General features: G+C 41.2%; 1 protein-coding gene across 1 annotated transcript in view; it reads right to left on the bottom strand.

Moving 5' to 3' along the window:
• Positions 1-22,500, bottom strand: part of LOC310734895 (uncharacterized protein) — a gene marked incomplete at its 3' end in the record, with an annotated part of 265,495 nt that overhangs the window by 129,026 nt on the left and 113,969 nt on the right. The gene's annotated exons all lie outside the window — the stretch shown is intronic.

The raw sequence follows: 22,500 nt of genomic DNA on the forward strand, positions 1-22,500 counted from the left end.
TTTATGTGTATTTGTCCTACTGTTTGTCCTCCTTCTCATCTGTCCCTTATTCTATCTCTCTCTTTCACTGTCTTTTCACTTTTATGTTGTCCATCTTTCTCTCCATTCTCTCTTTTCTTTTCCCTCTCCTCTCATCCTCTCTCATCCTCTCGCTGTCTCATAGTCTTTCTTTTAATCTCTCTCTCTCTCTCTCTCTCTCTCTCTCTCTCTCTCTCTTCTCTCTCTCTCTCTCTCTCTCTCTCTTTCATTCTTTGCCTCACTCCCAGCAGTGATCTTTCTATCTGTCTCTTTTGCTCTGTCTTGCTGTCTCTCTACACTGAACACACTTATACACTCACTTTTGTTTCTGTCAACGTTTTTCATGAGCTGAACTCGAAGATCTGAGACTTTTCTATCTCCACAGCAGGTTTATTTCTCTTAAAACTTGTTGATAAATGTGTAAATGTGTGTTAGTGAGAACTTCTCCTTCACCCAGAGAATCATCACCTCACAGGTGTGGCAGATCAGGACGCTGATTAACAGCATGATTACTGCACAGGTGTGTTTTAGACTGGACACAATAAAAGTCCACTCTAACATGTACAGCAGCTGTCTGGGTGTCTGGGTGTCTGGTCTCAGACAATGTTGGAGGTGAAGATGCTGGATGTGGAGGTCCTGGGCTGGTGTGGTTACACGTGGTCTGTGCTTGTGTGGCCGGTTAGATGTACTTTGGAGATGGCTTTTGGTAGAGAAATGAACATTCAATTCAGGAGCAACAGCTCCGGTGGACATTCCTGCAGTCTATTCAGGATCCTGATCTCCCACACCTGTGAGGTGATGATTCTCTGGGTGAAGGAGAAGTTCTCACTAACACACATTTACAACTTTATCAACAATGTTTAAGAGAAATAAACCTGCTGTGGAGATAGAAAAAGTCTCAGATCTTTGAGTTCAGCTCATGAAAAATGTGGACAGAAACAAAAGTGTTGCGTTTATAAGTGTGTTCAGTGTGTATTTGTCCTACTGTTTGTCCTCCTTCTTATCTGTCCCTTATTCTATCTCTCTCTTTCACTGTCTTTTCACTTCTATGTTGTCCATCTTTCTCTCCATTCTCTCTCTGTCTCATTGTCTTTCTTTTAATCTGTCTCTCTCTCTCTGTCTTTTTTTATTGCTTTCTTAATTTATATTTTTTATATTTGTTTGTTTTGACATTTCTCTCTCTCTCTCTCTCTCTCTCTCTCTCTCTCTCTCTCTCTCTCTCTCTCTCTCTCTCTCTGTCTTTTCCTCTATAATTTCATTTCATTTTTCAACCTCTTTTTCTCTTCATCCCAAACTCCCTCTCTCCTTTTTTTTTCATCTGTCTTTCTATTAATCTGTCTCTCTCACATTATCGCTTTGTCATTTATTTTTCTCTCAGTTCATTTTTCTCTTTATCTATTCCAATTGATCTCTCTTACCCTGACTTTTCTACATGTAGCCGCCCACATCTATCTATCTATCTATCTATCTATCTATCTATCTATCTATCTATCTATCTATCTATCTATCTATCTATCTATCTTCTTCAACCTTTCTCTTAATCTGTCTCTATCCATCTTTTCGTTACTATATTTTTCGCTTAATCAACGTCTTCCTCTTGTTCTCTCTCTCTCTTTCTTTTTTTTCTCTCTCTCTCCTCAGTATCTTTCTTTTCATCTGTCTCTCTTTTAGTTTGTCTCTACCTGTCTTACATTATTTCTCTCTCTTTGTCTTACTTTATATTTCTCTCAATGTGTCTCTCTCTCTCTCTCTCTCTCTCTCTCTCTCTCTCTCAAGTGCAGTGCATTATGGATCAGAAGAGGCCTTGTTTATGAAGCTCATTTTGTGGCCGTTGTTGAAAGCCTCTTTCACAGCTCTATTCAGACTTGCCCCCCCACACCCCCCCAACCACATCCCCCACACCCGTCCTACCCTTCTCCCCCCCAAGCGCCTCTCGGTGGGACTCGCTCTTCACGCTCGGCCATTTTTCACTGCTTTTTATTTTGCCGTTTAGTTTTTTCGCGATCACATCCTGCTCATTGTAACTCGCACAGAGTGAGTTGTTAATTGAGGCAGCGGGTCACGAAGCGATCGCTCGGCCTCGTAAACAGGTCAAGTACAGTCACAGAGAGACGTAGCGACGGAGTCCTATTATCCCTCGCTCCATATTCTGCTTCCGAACGGAGAAAACTGTTAGTATAAAATAAATGAATTCAAAGAATTACAAGGAAATGAATTTCAGTCCCAAACAGAATCAAACATTTGATGCTAAGTGTCATTTTACATATATAGAGCTTTTTATGAGTCATTTATCAGCACATTTCAGCTCAATTAATCACTTCTTTTTTTAAATACAGTCAAATATAATCACAGTTTAACAATTTGTACATGAAAAATCTTCAACTTAAAGCTCTTGTAGTTTCCAAACCAAATAACCAAAACGAACCAAATATTTGATGCTAAGTGTCATTTAACTATTATAGAGACTTTTTATTAGTAACTTATCACCAATTATTAGCTCATTTTAAAAATGTAGTCAAATAACAATTTGTTTGTGGAAATTCTTCACTAAACTCTTGTATTTCTACACCAAAATGTCAGTTGTAATATGAGATAGCGTTCAATACCAAGTGTAAGTACTCTGCTGATTGAGTTGTTTTGATTCTTTTCTGAGGTAAATGTTAATATTCTGAGGTAGTTTGCTAACATTTCCACCATCACTGTACTTGTGTACAATGTTATGTACTAGTTAAGTTAGCTAATAGTTTAGCTAATAGCTTTTACATGAGCCAAAGACCATCCTTTACATTTACATCCATTTTCATTAATCATGGACATGTAAATGAGGTAAATATGAGTTGCTTTGTTCACAATGCCACAGTCACTGTAAAATTGTTATAGTCATATAAAGATTTTCTAAGCTAGCTAGCGATATAATAGTTTAGTAATAAAAGTAATACTAGTTTTAGCCTAGCGCTAGCTGCATAATCAAAAAAAGATTCCACAGGAAAGGGCTTCTCCAGTAGTAGCCATCAAAAATGTCAAACTATACTGATATAGTAGTCAAATTGAGTTAGCAACTCTGATGCTCAGTGCCATTTTACTATATATATATATTATAATTTATTAACACAAATGAGGTAAATGTTAACATCTTGGAGTGTTTTTGATCATTTTCATTGTTAATGTATGTGTTTAGTGTATCATATGCTAGCTTGGTTAGCGACTAATTGTGAACAACCTGATGTAAATGCTGATACACTATATGGCCAATACTCTATTTTCCAGTCATATGTGGATCTTCCCCAAACTGTTGGCACAAAGTTGGAGAAAAAATTGTGTAGGACGTCTTTGGATGCAGTAGAATTAAATTTTGCCTTCACTTGAACTGGGAAACCCAAAACTGTTCCAGCTTTACAATGCCACTGTGCACAAAGCAGCTCCATGAAGATATATGGGTTAGAGTGAAAGATCTCCTGCTTTAGAGCTCTGACATCAACCACACTGAACACCTTTGGGGTGAATGTGAACGATGACTGAACCCCAGGCCTCCTCGCCTAAATCACTACCTGTATTTACTAACACCCTTGCGGTTGGATGAATCTCCAAAAACCTCCACAAGATCTAGTGGAACATCTTTCCAGAAGAGTGGAGCTTATTAATGGGATGATAAACCCCCCACACAAATATTTTGGTCAGGTGTGTGTAGAGTGTGTCTTTAGAAAGACATATAGCACTTTATATGCTAGCCAGATGAACTATTTACAGTATAATGCTGTTGGAAATGTTTTAATTTTACCAACACATCTGAGGTAAATGTTATTATCTTGGGGTGATTTTTTTTCATGCTCTTATATTTCCATGCTTAATGTACCGGTATTCTGTATTATTGGCTAGCTAGGTTAGCTACTAATTGCAGTCTAAGCTTAGCAGTTGGCTATAATCTGAGATAAATGTTGAAATCTTTGGGGCTTTTTGTTTATTTTGCACCTTCACACTCAGTGTACTGAATTGTATGTAAAGGACATTTAAAAAGACATTTAGATGCTCACTAGCTTATTAGCCTAATAGTTTTAGACTGGAGTTTGCTGTATAATCAAACTATTAGATGTATCTGATGGAAATGTTGATATTACAACATTTCGGAACAACGTATCATCGTTCGTATAAAAGAAACTAACAGTTACAAGTTTGTTTGTTAGCCTTTGTCACTAGTTAGATTGTTCTTAGCTTCTTCTCCATTCCAGATCTTTATACTAATCAGCACTGGTGATGTTGGCCACCTTCTGTATTCTTTTGTGTGGAATCCGTGTGGAATGCATATAACAGCATCTGTATCTGACAAGAAGTTCCATCAAATTCAGTTTGATTACACTTCATTAATATAAATGAGTGTTAAAGTATCCTAATTTTGAAGTTTATGAGGCACATGTGGCAGAAGGTGAAGCACTAAACCCTCGACAACATCAGACAGCTGCAGTTAAACCTGACGATACATCATAATCGCTACTGTGGTGTTTGGACAGGTCTTTTTCAAAGCAGACCATTTAGCAAAAAAAAAAAAAAAAAAAACCCAAAGAGCAGGCGGCATCCATCTTTACAGCAACTTCATTAACAACGCATAATGTTTCACAATGTGACACATGTCAGAGCGTTGCCAAGTACGAAGATCGATAAATATAAAGCAGGCTGCGCTTCCGGCTCTGAGCCGGGCAGCAAACACACACTGGAGGCTGTCTCACACACACACACACACACACACACACACACACACACACACACACACACACACACACACACACACACACACACAAACATACAAGCATACAGCCCGATAAATGGATCAGCCCAAGGCCAAAAGGCTCAATAATAACACAAAGAGAGAGAATGCTGGGTAATGAGTTATGGCCTCTCACTCGCTCTATGACTTTAGAGTGTTTCACATTCAGAATGAATGAACGCTGTGTAAATATGACAGACTCCAGAAACACTGACTCACTGGCTCATTCTCCAGCGCGTCGTAAATGTAGATGAAGTTCAAGAGTTTTATTAAGAAAAAACGCATCTAAAACCCTGTACACTGGGCTTCTACAACCAATGTTCATTCATTAGAGTTCCATCTTTGTTGAGGTGCAAACTGTAGTCCTGAGCACATTTTAGCAGACTGAATCTTTAGGCTGTTGGTGTGAAACCTCAATCCATCTCCAATTGAAGAGAACTCAATTCAGAGCTAGAACATTGGGATAAATCAGGAATTATTCAGATATCAAACAATGTGAAAGAAGAAGTCTTCCCAGATGTGATTAGATCTAAACATCAGCCCTGATACAGAAAAGAGTTGAGGGTCTCACTCAAGGGTCCAAAAGTGGTAGCTTAGCAATGTTGGAGTGTAAATCCCAGACCTTCTGATCAGTAATCCAGAGCCTTAAGCCATCACTGTCCACAAACAGAGAACCCAGAGATTCTTAAAGAACACAAGAACCATCATGAATAACAAGGTACTTTGACAAAGTGGCCTTTGTCCTGAGTGATTAACAATGATGTCATTTGTACCCCTGAGCAGTTGAGGTTTAATGTCTTTGCTCAGAAGCCCAACAGTGGCAGTTTGGCAGGGCTGGGATTTGAACTCACAACCTTCTAATCAGAAATCCAACATCTCAATCACTGAGCAACCAATTCCTCCCAATAAACCATGATTTTGGAACCAAAATATCGAAAATTTTAAACATACAAAACCAAAAACACCTGGGACGTCCACTACAAATCTGGTACAAAGTAAAGAAGGTAGAAATGAAAACATCTCAGAACGAAAGCATCGATATAAACCTGCACTACTGTCAGAATGACTGTCAGTGCTGTAGCATATTTTGAGTCCATCTCCAGCCCAGACCTTCTCAAGAATATAAACATGGTATACATCCTGACTGTCTTCATAAACGAGCGAGAAGTTGAGCAGGAAATGAAGGAGGACTCAGAGCTGAAGCTGTGCTGCTGATGCGTCATGTTGTACGCAGGTTCAGTCAGAATTGCTCGGAGGTATTCGGCCCTGCGCTGTCACTTTAGACCCATGAGATCATCTTCGCTTTTCACGTCCCACAAAAGGAACTCCAACGTTTTGTTCCCTTTTTTCTGTAATAATTTGTGAGATCATTTGTGTCCTGACTTAAATAGGAATCCCATTTCTGGATTTTTATGTGAATGTTGTATTTTTACTATCTGTTGTACTCTAAATGATTTGACCTTAAAATAGGCTTCAATGTGTCGCACAATGCTTGTGTGTGTGTGTGTGTGTGTGTGTGTGTGTGTGGCAATACAGTAATTAAACGTGTGTGTGTGTGTGTGTGTGTGTGTGTGTGTGTGTGTGTGTGTGTGTGTGTGTGTGTGTGTGTGTGTAGTAATGCTGTAGTTAAACGTGTGTGTGTGTGTGTGTGTGTGTGTGTGTGTGTGTGTGTGTGTGTGTGTGTGTGTGTGTGTGGCAATACAGTAATTAAACGTGTGTGTGTGTGTGTGTGTGTGTGTGTGTGTGTGTGTGTGTGTGTGTGTGTGTGTGTGTAGTAATGCTGTAGTTAAGTGTGTGTGTGTGTGTGTGTGTGTGTGTGTGTGTGTGTGTGTGTGTGTAGTAATGCTGTAGTTAAACGTGTGTGTGTGTGTGTGTGTGTGTGTGTGTGTGTGTGTGTGTGTGTGTGTGTATGTGTGTAGTAGTGCTGTAGATAAATGTGTGTGTGTGTGTGTGTGTGTGTGTGTGTGTGTGTGGTGTGTGTGTAGCAATATTGTAGTTAAACATGTGTGTGTGTGTGTGTGTGTGTGTGTGTGTGTGTGTGTGTGTGTGTGTGTGTGTGTGTGTAGTAATGCTGTAGTAATAATAATCTTAATTTTCTTGCGTGGACGCCCTGTGACGCCCCCTGGCAAGGCTGGTCGGCTGCTCATGTCTCCTGAATCCACCACTGACAAGCACCAATCAAAACACGTGTAAAACAAGTGTTTCACCACATTAATAAAAAAAAGAACGACTGATTTATATTTGAATTTTTACTTGAATGTAGCGAAAGTAACGCATTACATTTACTTCATTACTGTCCTGCTGTGTGTGTGTGTGTGTGTGTGTGTGTGTGTGTGTGTGTGTGTGTGTGTGTGTGTGTGTGTGTGTGTGTGATGAACAATGCTCAGAGGGGATTTATCTCGAACAGGTTTATAATTGTAGTGTGTAATTGATACGAAGCCTCAGTTCTTTTTTTTGCCCGAAGTCACCGAACTACGCAACCTGAGCCTCAGAGATGAGTAGCATTAGTTCTGCTAAGCTAACCGTGACAGCTAATTGCAGGAAGGAGTGAGTAACTACCCTACGCCCTGTGGCCATGAGCCCATTGAATTAACACCGGGGCAGTTTTGCAGCCATGGACCAGGGCACAAAAAGCGTCTTGTCCTAAAAAGGGTTGCAATTCGAGTACAGTTTAAAGCAGGTCTAACAAACAAGTGTTTTACCTGCCCCGCTACCCCCCCCAACCCCTCAGCCCCACCCCCTCCAAGGGCCACGCCCACTCCTCTGTATGTCCCGTGACATCGGATGACAGCACATAGAAACCAGCTGCTATTCAGCACCTCGGCCTGAATCGTCAGAACAATGCGCAGTTATAGAGTTTTCAATCTGAATTAGCCATCTCAAGCGGTGCAGAAATGGCCGCCGGTGCTTCTCAGGTGTTCCTCACAAGTGTTTCCCAGAGGAACCGGAGCATCAGGTGAACTCCGCAGGACACAAACGCAGTCCTGTGGCTTTTCTGGCCTCTTTAAAAGCAATCATATGACAATTCGAGATGTTAAACGTTTTCTCGCATGAATCGAAGATGAATGTCAGCGGTCGCTGCTCTGCACTTCTCACACGTATGGACGATTTACACGTCAGTTTCAGGAAGTCACATGATATTTTATTTCCCAAAGAGTTTCCTCCTAATCTTCCTCTGTGTGCTTCTGGTCACGGAATTAACCACAAACTAAGCCACACCATTCAGTGGAAATCTCTTCTTTTGTTCTTTGTTCTCAAACGTTTCTTCATTTCTGAATTTTCCAGATTTTCCTACTGACTTTTTCCTTATGATTTTTTTTTTCTCCTTTTGTGGTTCAGTTATTTTCACCTTTTTTTTTTTGTTATATTTTGTTTAAATTCTCATTTCTTTTACTCTGTTTTTTTTTTCTTTTTTTCTAGTTCAGATGTTTCTTTTTCTTTCTTTTCATTTTTGTATTTATTTGGTTTTTTTTAGTCTTACACTCTTTTTCGTCTTTTTCTTGTTTGATTTATTTAGTTAGTTAGTTATTTAGTTTTAATTTAATCCATCTTTATCTTTATTATTTTCCCATTTTATTTATTTATTTGATTGCTTATTTACTTGTATTTATTTGTTTGTTGTTGGAGGATTTGGTTGTTGTTTTTTTCTAAAAAAATGATTTGCTAAAATCTTTGAATATTATAATTAATGTATTAATTTTTACTTTAATTTCTCTCCTGTTTAACTAAATTATTTACTTTTTTTTTAGTTCAAATATTTATTTCTTTTTTTATTATTTATCCATTTCTATTTATTTTCTAGTCGTACATTAATCTCTTTTCTTCATTCTTTCTGGATTTTTATTATTGTCTTTTTAATTTTTTTTCATCTTTGGTTTTTTCTTTATTCTATTTATTTAATTGTCTGATTTTTTGTTTACTTTTGTATTATTATTTTTTGGGGTGTTTGTGTGATTATTTATTTATTTATTGTTTATTGAATTATTTATTATTGGTGGTCTGTTGGTTGTTTATCCCCTTTTTTGTACTAGTAGGAGTTGTTTGACTTTCTCTTCGTCTCTCCTCTTGTCCTAATTGGACATTTGTTAAAGACGTATTTGAGTCCCTGACCCTCTCGAGGTCACTGAGCCGTGACTCTTTTCCCCTTCAGGTCACTGAACCATCATCACCTGATCCTTCCTGACCTTTGACCCTAATGAATACCATGTCGTGAGAATTTGCTCATCATGTCGTCTTTCTTAATTTCTGTCTTCCCCTTGAGTGCTGACACCGTGGGCCTTTCGCAGAACCGACCAATCACTGTGCTCGGTTCTACAAATACCATCACGCAGTGGTCCCACAATGCACTGCGTGTTTGATCCACGCCCTCTGCCCCGTCGGCCCTGAATTTGATAGAGTTGCTTTTCTAATTAGGCAATTGGTTTGTGTGTGTGTGTGTGTGTGTGTGTGTGTGTGTGTGTGTGTGTGTGTGTGTGTGTATGTGTGTGTGTGTGGGAGAGGTCAGGGTGGGATTAACATGTGTATCTTTTTCTCCGGGCATTTACATCACTTTGCACTTTCTCACCTGTGAGGAAACTGTGTGTGTGTGTGTGTGTGTGTGTGTGTGTGTGTGTGTGTGTGTGTGTGTGTGTGTGTGTGTGTGTGTGTGTGTGTGTGTGTGTAAGATAAATTACAGACTTTTACAATTCAAGACACCTGAGTCGAGGTCACAGAGCCATAGAAGGAGAGCGAAAGAGAAAGAGATGTATTTTATAACTTAAACATATGTGCATGTATTTATATATATAGTGAGGAAAATAAGTATTTTAACACGCTGCTATTTTGCAAGTTCTCCCACTTAGAAATCATGGAGGGGTCTGAAATTGTCATCGTAGGTGCATGTCCACTATGAGAGACATAATCTAAAAAAAATAAATCCAGAAATCACAATATATGATTTTTAAACTATTTATTTGTATGATACAGCTGCAAATAAGTATTTGAACACCTGTCTATCAGCTAGAATTCTGACCCTCAAAGACCTGTTAGTCTGCCTTTAAAATGTCCACCTCCACTACATTTATTATCCTAAATTAGATGCACCTGTTTGAGGTCGTTAGCTGCATAAAGACACCTGTCCACCCCATACAATCAGTAAGAATCCAACTACTAACATGGACAAGACCAAAGAGCTGTCCAAAGACACTAGAGACAAAATTGTACACCTCCACAAGGCTGGAAAGGGCTACGGGGAAATTGCCAAGCAGCTTGGTGAAAAAAGGTCCACTGTTGGAGCAATCATTAGAAAATGGAAGAAGCTAAACATGACTGTCAATCTCCCTCGGACTGGGGCTCCATGCAAGATCTCACCTCGTGGGGTCTCAATGATCCTAAGGAAGGTGAGAAATCAGCCCAGAACTACACGGGAGGAGCTGGTCAATGACCTGAAAAGAGCTGGGACCACCGTTTCCAAGGTTACTGTTGGTAATACACTAAGACGTCATGGTTTGAAATCATGCATGGCACGGAAGGTTCCCCTGCTTAAACCAGCACATGTCCAGGCATGTCTTAAGTTTGCCAATGACCATTTGGATGATCCAGAGGAGTCATGGGAGAAAGTCATGTGGTCAGATGAGACCAAAATAGAACTTTTGGGTCATAATTCCACTAAACGTGTTTGGAGGAAGAAGAAAGATGAGTACCATCCCAAGAACACCATCCCTACTGTGAAGCATGGGGGTGGTAGCATCATGCTTTGGGGGTGTTTTTCTGCACATGGGACAGGGCGACTGCACTGTATTAAGGAAAGGATGACCGGGGCCATGTATTGCGAGATTTTGGGGAACAACCTCCTTCCCTCAGTTAGAGCATTGAAGATGGGTTGAGGCTGGGTCTTCCAACATGACAATGACCCGAAGCACACAGCCAGGATAACCAAGGAGTGGCTCTGTAAGAAGCATATCAAGGTTCTGGCGTGGCCTAGCCAGTCTCCAGACCTAAACCCAATAGAGAATCTTTGGAGGGATCTCAAACTCCGTGTTTCTCAGCGACAGGCCAGAAACCTGACTGATCTAGAGAAGATCTGTGTGGAGGAGTGGGCCAAAATCCCTCCTGCAGTGTGTGCAAACCTGGTGAAAAACTACAGGAAACGTTTGACCTCTGTAATTGCAAACAAAGGCTCCTGTACCAAATATTAACATTGACTTTCTCAGGTGTTCAAATACTTATTTGCAGCTGTATCATACAAATAAATAGTTTAAAAATCATATATTGTGCTTTCTGGATTTTTTTTTTTTAGATTATGTCTCTCACAGTGGACATGCACCTACGATGACAATTTCAGACCCCTGCATGATTTCTAACTTGCAAAATAACAGGGTGTTCAAATACTTATTTTCCTCACTGTATATATATATATATATATATATATATATATATATATATATATATATATATATATATATATATATATATATAATGGGCAAAAGTTTGTGGACAATAAATGTGGAATGAGATTATGTTCAAGCTATTTGTGCTTTTTTTTTTTTTAACATCTCATTCCACACTTGGTCCCTATTTGCTCTTATAGTAACCTCCACTCTTCTGGGAAGATGTTCCACTAGACATTGTGGAGATTTTGTGGAGATTCATTCAGCTACAAGGCTGTTAGTAAAGTCAGGAAGTTATGGAGGTGAGAAGGTGAGGAGGTCTGGGGTGCAGATCTTCATGGAGCTGATTTGTGCACAGAGGCAGTGTGCTGCTGGAACAGCATTAAAAGAGCTGCAGCTGATGAGGCCCTGCGTCTGGGAACGACACGCTTTTATCGCAGAAATGAAACAGTAAATAAAAAAAACAGACGAATATAAATACCGTTTTATAAATCAGTAATGAGTTATTGAGAGCGGCGAGTGGATCATGTGACTGGGCGGAGCTTACAGGGGTTTCCCACTGCATGGTCCTGACTGTGGTGTGAGGTGTCTGATGTATTCACTGCAGGTGTGAAAGGTGTGTGTGTGTGTGCGAGTCTCTCTGGTTTCAGGTGGACACAGTGTGTGTGTGTGTGTGTGTGTGTGTGTGTGTGTGTGTGTGTGTGTGTGTGTGTGTGTGTGTGTGTGTGTTCGACCCCGAGCCTCAAGGCAGCAGCTACATAATGACTCTCTAATGTTAGCACTGCTCTTTTGAAGAGGTGTTGTGTCGCTCTTTAAATCTCTTAAAAACCTGCCCTGGGGGATTCTGGGACCTGAGTGTGTGTGTGTGTGTGTGGGGGGGGGGGGGGTTGTTTAGTGGTGGGCAGGGGGGGTCATAGGTACCCTTACCAACCCAATACCTTCCTTATAGCAATTTATACAAGAACGATTCAATTAATGAATTTTAACTTATTTTTTCTTCATTTCATCATTTGTACATTCAGCGTTTGCATTCGTTCCTGTTCTCACTCGGTTCTTTCCATCACCACCCTCAAAAACCACACAATATCTCAGAAATGTTCCGACTTTACCTCTGACTGACTCAAATCCCTGACACTGGAGACTCCTTCTGTTGACTGTACACGTGTCACTGCTGTAGAAAAGATGGCGTATCAGAGCGAGTGAACCTGTGCTGCTGCTCCCTACACAAATGATCAACACCAATTAGGATCCACATATGACACATAAAGCTCAATGTGGAAACTCTGCTTTCTTGGGAAACACTTCAGTATTTTGGGGAAAGTGCGAAACAGAAAGTGTGAAACAGAAAGTGTGCACTTTGCTACGGGTGTTTAAAAGTGTTTATTGAGCGTGACCTGCAGGTCAGCCTCCGGGTGTTTCCTTCCCTCTACAGTGATCTATCACCCTTAAATAGAGTTATTACCCCAGCCTGTAATTACCTGTCAGGTGATAGTAGTGTGTGTGTGTGTGTGTGTGTGTGTGTGTGTGTGTGTGTGTGTGTGTGTGTGTGTGTGTGTGTGTGTGTGTACGTACTCAGTGTAAAGTATTGCTATGAGAAAGAGAGAAGCAGTTATATATTTAGGGTTATAATTTTTCATTACTTCCCGTCCTCAGGGTTGTGACTTAGTCTTAGTCTTAAGAAATTGTGACTCATCTTTAATATTAGTTTTTAGATCTGTGACTCTTCATTAGTCCCACTCATTATGGTTGTGACTCTTCATATTAGTCTCAGTCTTAAGAGCTTTGACTCATCATTGGTCCCAGTCTTTATGGTCGTGACTCTTTATTAGTCCCAATCTTTATGGTCGTGACTCTTCATTAGTCCCAATCTTTATGGTCGTGACTCTTCATTAGTCCCAATCTTTATGGTCGTGACCCTTCATTGGTCCCAATCTTTATGGTCGTGACTCTTTATTGGTCCCAGTCTTTATGCTCGTGACTCTTCATTAGTCCCAATCTTTATAGTCGTGACTCTTCATTACTCCCAATCTTTATGGTGTGACACTTCATCAGTCCAAATTTTTAGAGCTATAGCTCTTTATAATTCCTAGTCTTTAGAGCGGAACTCTTTATTAGTCCTAGTCTTCGGGGTTATGACTCTTCATTAGTTTTAGCCTTCAGGGTTGTGACTCTTCATTAGTCTCCACCTTAAGAGCTGTGACTGTTCATTAATTTAAGTCTTGATGCTTGTGTCTCTTTATTAGTCCTAGTCTTCAGGTCTGTGACTGTTCATTAGTTTTAAGAGCTACGACTATTCAATACTCTCAGTCTTTGTGGTTGTGATTCTCCATCAGTCCTGGTTTGTAGAGCTGTAACTCGTTATTAGTTCCAGTCTCTGTGATTGTTTCCTGAATTGTTTCATCTTTTATAATTATTAATCATTAAAATCCAGATATTTGTTTTGTTTTATGTGTAGTGTTTATAAATCGGTGTTTGCTTGTCATCTCTCATTCTTCATTCTCAACACCCAGATTTTAAATAATAATTATTACTACACACTGCGTGTTTTTTTGACCTGATCTCTAATAGTAAAAAATAATTCCTAAAACTGAATAAATGTTTGTGTAACTGGATGTTTTATCAGGATTAAAGCTTATTTACTGCACTTATCCATCTGAAGTCCACTGCTGATGTCAGAGCAATAGAGATATAAAAAACGCTGTTTTTTTTTTTCTCCTTTTCCTTTTATACAGATTCGCTAATGACCATGCGCACTCTCATTCTCTTTTACACTGCGACACACACACACACACACACACACACACACACACACACACACACTCAAACAGAAAACACTGTCTGGTTAATGCGTTAGATTTTCAATTTAGCTCTACGTTTTATCCACGGCTCGGTCCATTCATCATCGGCTCTTCTGCGATCCTTCCGCCTCCCGCGGAGAGTAAAACCATTTCTTATATGAGCGCTTTACAATGTAGAATAATGTCTCTGGCGCAGCAGGCCGTCTGGCCAAACGACCTTCCTTCTTTTCTTTTTTTTCCCCTCCGTCTTTTTTTCTCGGCAGGCCTAATGACGGTGATGTACACCTAGCAATTGTTGCACCCGGCCGAGGAACTCAATTTTCTAATTTGGCGAAGGCAAAGATTAGAGGAAACAGGGCAATTTACGGCCGTCTGGAGCGAGTCGATTCTCTTCCCGTGCTCTGGCTTTAGGAAGGTAATTATGCCCTAAAATAAATGCCATTTCATATTAAGCTGAAGCCACGACAAAACGAGAAAGACAGAGTCATTACTAGTAATCAGGGGAATTAGTAACATCATTTAACCAAACACACAAATAATTTCCAGGATATTGAAGAAGCGGCCTGCTCTTCAGCAGCAGCCATTAGATAGAAGCGCAGCTCTTTAATTTAATAATTACAGTCTTTATCTGCTCTCACTGCACACTGAGAAATGGATGTGTGTGTGTGTGTGTGTGTGTGTGTGTGTGTGTGTGTGTGTGTGTGTGTGTGTGTGTGTGTGTGTGTGTGTGAGAGAGAGAGGAGGGGGGGGTAATACGGGAAAAACACTTAGGATGACGTTATGAAAGAAGGAACTGAAAGGGAAGAAGGAAAGAATGAACCTGTCGACCAGACTCGCATGCTATATTTTGTTTTTAAGCAGCGGAGGTTACGTATACGAGCGTCGTTCTTATTATAAATATACTCAGGAACATCATGTAAGAGAGAGAAAAACTGGTTAAAAGCTACCAGATGATGCAATTATGTGCAGAAAAGCATCGTTATGGAAACCGATGAATAAAAAATGTTTGCGAAAGAATTTAAGGAATATTCGGTTTATGTGTAAGTGATGAACGGAAATGTGGATCTACTTTTTTTCGGCTTCTCCCATTAGGGGGAGCCACAGCGGATCATCCGTCTACATACCCCCCTGTCCTCTACATCTGCCTCTTTTACACCAACTACCTGCATGTCTTCCCTCACCACATCCATAAACCTCCTCCTTGGTCTTCCTCTTTTCCTCCTTCCTGGTGGCTCCATCCTCAGCATTCTCCTACTGATATACCCCATGTCCCTCCTCTGCACATGTCCAAACCATCTTAATCTCACCTCCCTCACCTTGTCACCAAAACGTCCTACATGTGCTGTCCCTCTAATAAACTCATTTCTAATCCTGTCCATCGTCGTCACTCCCAATGAACATCTCAACATCTTCAGCTCTGCTACCTCCAGCTCCACCTCCTGTCTTTTACTCAATGCCACTGTCTCTAATCCATACAACATCCCAGGTCTCACCACAGTCCTCTAAACTGGATATAGGTGGAAAAATGGAGGAAATCGAGGACAAAAGTCCTTCAAATAATAAAAACTAAACCTATATGTGATAATATGGTACTGTTCGTGTGTGTGTGTGTGTGTGTGTGTGTGTGTGTGTGTGTCTCAACACATTGTTGTCTATTAGAAATGTGCGAAAAGTGAAACTAGTTCCTACGTTCTAGTTTACATTTATGGCATATGGCAGACACACGTGTCCAGAGATACTTACAGTTATCTCAGTTATACAGCTGAGCAGTTGAGTGTTAAGGGCCTTGCCCAAGGGCCCAGAAGTGGCAGCTTAGTGGTGCTGAGAATTGAACCCATAACCTTTCGATCAGATGTCCAACATCTTATCGACTGAGTTACTCTTCTCACGTTCCTGCACTGGAAACTGATGAGGCACCTGGTTTGTCCTCAGATATACATCACATGCCCAGACGTTTGCAGACACGCATTTGTCATGTTTCTGAAAATTTCATTCCACACTTGATTTGTTGTTTTAAAAACCTCCACTCTTCTGGGAAGATGTTTCACTGTGAATGAGCTCAAGAACCTTCAAATTGGATTTGGATTGTAATTTATATGAACCGTGTGGTACACTAGTGAACAGGTGATAACCTTAAATTAAGATGGAACTGTAATGAATGGACATTCGGTGTTTAGAAGAGGACGTCTTCCTAGCAAACTTTCTTCCTCATGATGTCAATTCGATTTAGATTTTTTTTTTGGAGAGCATTTTTAACAATGCACATTGTCCCAAAGCAGCTTTGTAATAAAAGAGTGTATAATTTTGTTGTTTAGAGTTGTAAGTTATCTCAAAACCTCGAGACAAACCAGTCTCCAAAGGGATCCTCATCCTCAACTTAAAATATCCATTCATCACATTTCCATCATTATTGAGGAGCTGTTCAGTAATAGGTGCTGAAATGCAGAACTGTTCATGCAAACTGTGATACTGAACCCATTGTAGCAGACTATAGATATTAATTACAGTCTAAATCTAGTCTCAAAGTTCTTGATGTCTCATAGGCAGATTTGGAGAGAGTAATGAAATATTCTATTCAATTAAATTTTACTTGAGTACAAAGAAAAGTTTTGAGTCTAAAAATCTACTCCAGGAAAAGTAAAACGCCCCCAGAGTTACTTTTTAAACAGCGGGGATGGAGTGGCGATTCTAGTATAATTTATGATAATGAGAGAAATTGCAAATGTAGATTCACAACTCACGCAATATAACTTTAGTTTCAACAGCGTTTAATTTTCAGCTTTCTTTTGATTTTAGCGCGTTTGTTCTCCTGGCCATCAAACAATCAGTGCAATAGTTCCTGGGTGTGATTTTTTTCCCCTTGCATTATTTTAATTTATTTATTTATTTTTTAATCAGTAATGAATATCAGTTGAAATGTAGTTATGTACAATACTTAAAACATACTTAAGTAAGTACTTTAATGTAAAAGAATTCAATTACAATAACGTAAATGTAATTAGTTACTTTCCACCTCTGTATCTTCATCTTCTTCTTCTTTTTCTTCCTCTTCTTACGGCTGCTCCCATTAGGAGGCGCCACAGCGGATCATCCGTCTCCATACCCCCCTGTCCTCTACATCTGCCTCTTTCACACCAACTACCTGCATGTCTTCCCTCACCACATCCATGAACCTCCTCCTTGGACCATCCTCAGCATTCTCCTACTGATATACCCCATGTCCCTCCTCTGCACATGTCCAAACCATCTCAATCTCACCTCCCTCACCTTGTCTCCAAAACGTCTTACATGTGCAGTCCCTCTAATAAACTCATTTCTAATTCTGTCCATCGTCGTCACTCCCAACGAACATCTCACTATCTTCAGCTCTGCTACCTCCAGCTCCACCTCCTGTCTTTTACTTAATGCCACTGTCTCTAATCCATACAACATCTCAGGTCTCACCACAGTCCTATAAACTTTCCCTTTCACTCTCACAGATACTCTTCTATCACAAATCACTCCTGCTATCACTCTTCTCCACCCACTCCACCCTGCCTGCACTCTTTTTTTCACTTCTCTAACACACTCTCCATTACTTTGCACTGTTGACCCCAGGTACCTGAACTCCTCCACCTTCTCCACCTCTTCTCCCTGCAACCGCATCACTCCACTGCCCTCCCTCTCATTCACACACATGTACTCTGTCTTACTCCTACTGACTTTCATTCCCCTTCTCTCCAGCGTGTACCTCCACCTCTCCAGGCTCTTCTCCACCTGCTCCCTACTCTCACCACAAATCACAATATCATCCACAAACATCATAGTCCATGGAGACTCCTGTCTGACCTCGTCCATCAACCTGTCCATCACCACTGCAAACAGAAAAGGGCTCAGAGCCGATCCTTGATGCAGTCCAACCTCCACCTTGAACCAGTTTGTCGTACCTACTGCACACTTCACTGCTATCACACTGTCCTCATACATGTCCTGCACCACCCTCACATACTTCTCTGACACACCTGACTTCCTCATACAATACCACAACTCCTCTCTCCACCCTGTCGTACACTTTCTCTAAATCCACAAACACACAATGCAACTCCTTCTGACTTTCTCTATACTTTTCCATCAACATTCTCAAAGCAAAAAAGACATCTGTGGTGCTCTTCCTCCTTTAACTGTTGCTCACAGATGGTCACCTCTTCTCTCAGCCTGGCTTCCACTACTCTTTCCCATAACTTCATGGTGTGACTGATCAACTTTATTCCCCTGTAGTTACTGCAGGTCTGCACATCTCCCTTATTCTTAAAGATCACTACCAGCACACTCCTTCTCCATTCCTCAGGCATCTTCTCACCTTCCAGAATCCTGTTAAACAATCTCCATGCTTCTACCGGTATGTCATCTGGTCCAACCGACTTTTCACTTTTCACACTCTCCTCACTAGTCAACACATTTCCATCTCCATCCTTTATTGTTCTAACTTGCCGCACATCCTTCCCAGCTCGGTTTCTCTGCCTGGCCAATCACTACAAATCATGTTCTCCTCCCTTAGTGTCCAACTTCTCCTACAGCTCCTCATATGCCTTTTCCTTGGCTTTTACCACATCCCTCTATACCTGCTGCTGCATCTCCTTGTTCTCCTGCCTACTTTTCTCATCACTCTGTCGATCCCAAAACCTCTTTCTCCTTCTGCTCTCCTGCACTTCCTCATTCCACCATCACGTCTCTTTGTCTTCCTTTCTATTTCCGGATGTCACACCAAGTACCTTTCTAGCTGCCTCCCTCATCACTCCTGCAGTAGTTCCCCAATCTTTCAGCACCTCTTCACCACCCGGTGCTCCTGTCTGACCTCTTCCCTGAACCTCACACTACACTCTTCCTCCTTCAGTTTCCACCATCTTATTCTTCTTTCAGTCCTCACTCTCCTCCTCTTCTTCTTCCCCTCCAAAACCATCCTACAGACCACCATCCGATGCTGTCTAGCTACACTGTCCCCCGCCAACACCTTACAGTCTCCAATCTCCTTCAGGTTGCCACTCCTGCATAGAACATAATCCACCTGTGTGCACCTTCCTCCACTCTTATACGTCACCCTGTGATCCTCCTTCTTCTTAAAATACGTGTTCACCACTGCCATTTCCATCCTTTTAACAAAATCTACCACCATCTGCCCTTCCACATTCCTCTCCTTAAAACCATACCTACCATCACCTCCTCATCACCTCTGTTCCCTTCACCTACATGCCCATTAAAGTCTGCCCCAATCACCAATCGTTCTTTCCTAGGTACACCATCTACCACTTCATCTAATTCACTCCAGAATTTTTCCTTCTCCTCCGTCTCACAGCCAACTTGTGGAGCATAAACACTGGACATTTATCATCATCCCTTCAACTTCCAGCTTCACGATCATCACCCTATCAGAAACTCTCTTCACCTCCACTACACTCTTACTGTACTCTTCCTTCAGAATCACCCCTACACCATTTCTCTATCCATCCACACCATGATAAAACAGTTTAAACCCACCTCCAATGTTCCTGGCCTTACTCCCTTTCCACTTGGTCTCCTGAACACACAGCATATCTACCTTTCTCCTCTCTATCATATCAGCTATCTCTCTCCCTTTACCAGTCACAGTACCAACATTTAAAGCACCAACCCGAACCTCCACTCTCCTCCAATTCTCCTTTCCCTGCTGTCTCTGTAGACGTCTTCCTCCTCTCCTCCTTCGGCCAACAGTATTTATTTGTGTGAAGCTGCTTTGCATTTATTATTAAAACGCTGTACAATAACACTGAATTGAATTTGACTGATGTTTTGTCTCTAAAATCTCATGCTTTTGGATCAACATCAGAGCAAAACATTTCTTTGTGGTTTCCGGGTTTCCTCCTGTGATGGAAGATCTGAAATGTTCTTTAAATACACTGCAGTTTAGGAGGAATAAAATGGAGTCGTGCTGTCACGGGAAAATAATCAACTCCAGGGAGAGAACAAGTAACTTCACTCCATCACATCACCCCACTGCTGATTTCTTTACCATAGCAGCACCACACACTGTTCTATACACACACACACACACACACACACACACACACACACACACACAGAGCGTAAGTAATAAATAAACACCTCGGTTCTGATTTTATTTGTATTAAACCCTTTCGACGGATCCGATGACAGAGACGACACTCGCTTCCCGAACGTTTCCTGCAGGCGCGTTAGCTCACTAATGAAATGCTGCAGCTACATCGTTAGCATCAGAGCTCCAGGCCGTGGCGTGGCGTGCATCTGCCTCGCTCTGATATAAAGCAGGAGACTGAAACCAGCTTTTCTTTGCCAAATGAACTCCAATCTGCATCGGCGAGACGGGCCGGGAAACTCGGTTAGGAATTCTGGGTAATCAGGTTTAAGACTGAAGCAGGGCTGCGGAGTTGCCCGTCTTTATGAATGTCGATTGTTTAGAAACGTCTGAATCTAGTCTAAGGATCTGCGTTTAACTCCTTATACACTTCTATCTCTCTCACACACACACACACACACACACACACTTTATGCAATTCATATTCATAAAAAAAATCTTTTTATATTTAGCTTGAATGAACATCTTCATGGAATAGTGTTGAGTATGCAATACAGTGGTGTTTGGAAAACTAAAGTGATTGGAATAATGTACTGCATGGAATTTCGTAGAGTATGTAAGCTGTATGGAATATCATTGCATATGGAATACCACTGCTTATAGTATGTCTTGATGTATGTAATACCACTGTGAATGGAATATCGTAGTGTATGGAACACCACTGCACATGGAATACAGTGGTCCCCCGGAACAGTTCTGAAACTATGTGAATTTTGGACGCACCCCCGCAGCCTCTGTGGTACTTTAGTGAATTCATCTAGACATTATATCACTTTAATACAATAGTGTTTTTAAACTGTGCTTCCACAAACAAATTTCATAAAGATTTCAAAATGTTATTCCTAACGTTCCTGAACATTCGGTCCCACTGCGGATTCCCGCACATTTTAAGATAATTCACAACTTGCTATTATAGTTAGGTTCCAAATCATTTTTCAGGAGAGAAGCAGTGGAGTTTTTAACCAGGATGTTGGAAGGTGAGAAGATGCCTGAGGAATGGAGAAGGAGTGTGCTGGTACCGATCTTTAAGCATAAGGGAGATGTGCAGACCTGCAGTAACTACAGGGGAATTAAGTTGGTCAGTCACACCATGAAGTTATGGGAAAGAGTAGTGGAAGCCAGGCTGAGAGAAGAGGTGACCATCTGTGAGCAACAGTTAAAGGAGGAAGAGCACCACAGATGCATTATTTGCTTTGAGAATGTTGATGAAGTATAGAGAAGGTCAGAAGGAGCTGCATTGTGTGTTTGTGGATTTAGAGAAAGCGTACGACAGGGTGGAGAGAGGAGTTGTGGTATTGTATGAGGAAGTCTGGTGTGTCAGAGAAGTATGTGAGGGTGGTGCAGGACATTTATGAGGACAGTGTGACGTGTGCAGTAGGAACGGTTCAAGGTGGAGGCTGGGCTGCATCAAGGATCGGCTCTGAGCCCTTTCCTGTTTGCAGTGGTGATGGACAGGTTGAAGGACGAGGTCAGACAGGAACCTCCGTGGACTATGATGTTTGTAGATGATATTGTGATTTGTGGTGAGAGTAGGGAGCAGGTGGAGAAGAGCCTGGAGAGGTGGAGGTACACGCTGGAGAGAAGGGGAATGAAAGTCAGTAGGAGTAAGACAGAGTACATGTGTGTGAATGAGAGGGAGGGCAGTGGAGGGGTGCGGTTACAGGGAGAAGAGGTGGAGGAGTTCAGGTACCTGGGGGTCAACAGTGCACAGTAATGGAGAGTGTGTTAGAGAAGTGAAGAAAAGAGTGCAGGCAGGGTGGAGTGGGTGGAGAAGAGTGATAGCAGGAGGGATTAGAAGAGTATCTGTGAGAGTAAAAGGGAAAGTTTATAGGACTGTGGTGAGACCTGAGATGTTCTATGGTTTAAAGACAGTGGCATTAAGTAAAAGACAAGAGGTGGAGCTGGAGGTAGCAGAGCTGAAGATGTTGAGATGTTCGTTGGGAGTGACTACGATGGACAGGATTAGAAACGAGTTTATTAGAGGGACAGCGCATGTAGGACGTTTTGGAGACAAGGTGAGGGAGGTGTGATTGAGATGGTTTGGACATGTGCAGAGGAGGGACAGGGGGTATATCAGTAGGAGAATGCTGAGGATGGAGACACCAGGAAGGAGGAAAAGAGGAAGGACAAGCAGGAGGTTTATGGATGTGGTGAGAGAACACATGTAGGTAGTTGGTGTGACAGAGGCAGATGTAGAGGACAGGGGGGATGGAGACGGATGATCCGCTGTGGAGACTCCTAATGGGAGAAGCCGAAAGAAGAAGAAGGAATATAGTTTATGGAATCCCATTGCATATGGAATATTGTAGTGTATGGAACACGGTAGAGCAGTGTGTAGAGAATCATTAGTGTGTGGAATATTGTAGCATTTGGATTATTACAGTAGAGGAAATAGTGTATAAAATATTGGAGAGTATGGAATATAAATCT

The sequence above is a fragment of the Silurus aristotelis genome (assembly GCF_946808225.1).
Source record: "Silurus aristotelis genome assembly, chromosome: 12".
Classification (NCBI taxonomy): domain Eukaryota; kingdom Metazoa; phylum Chordata; class Actinopteri; order Siluriformes; family Siluridae; genus Silurus; species Silurus aristotelis.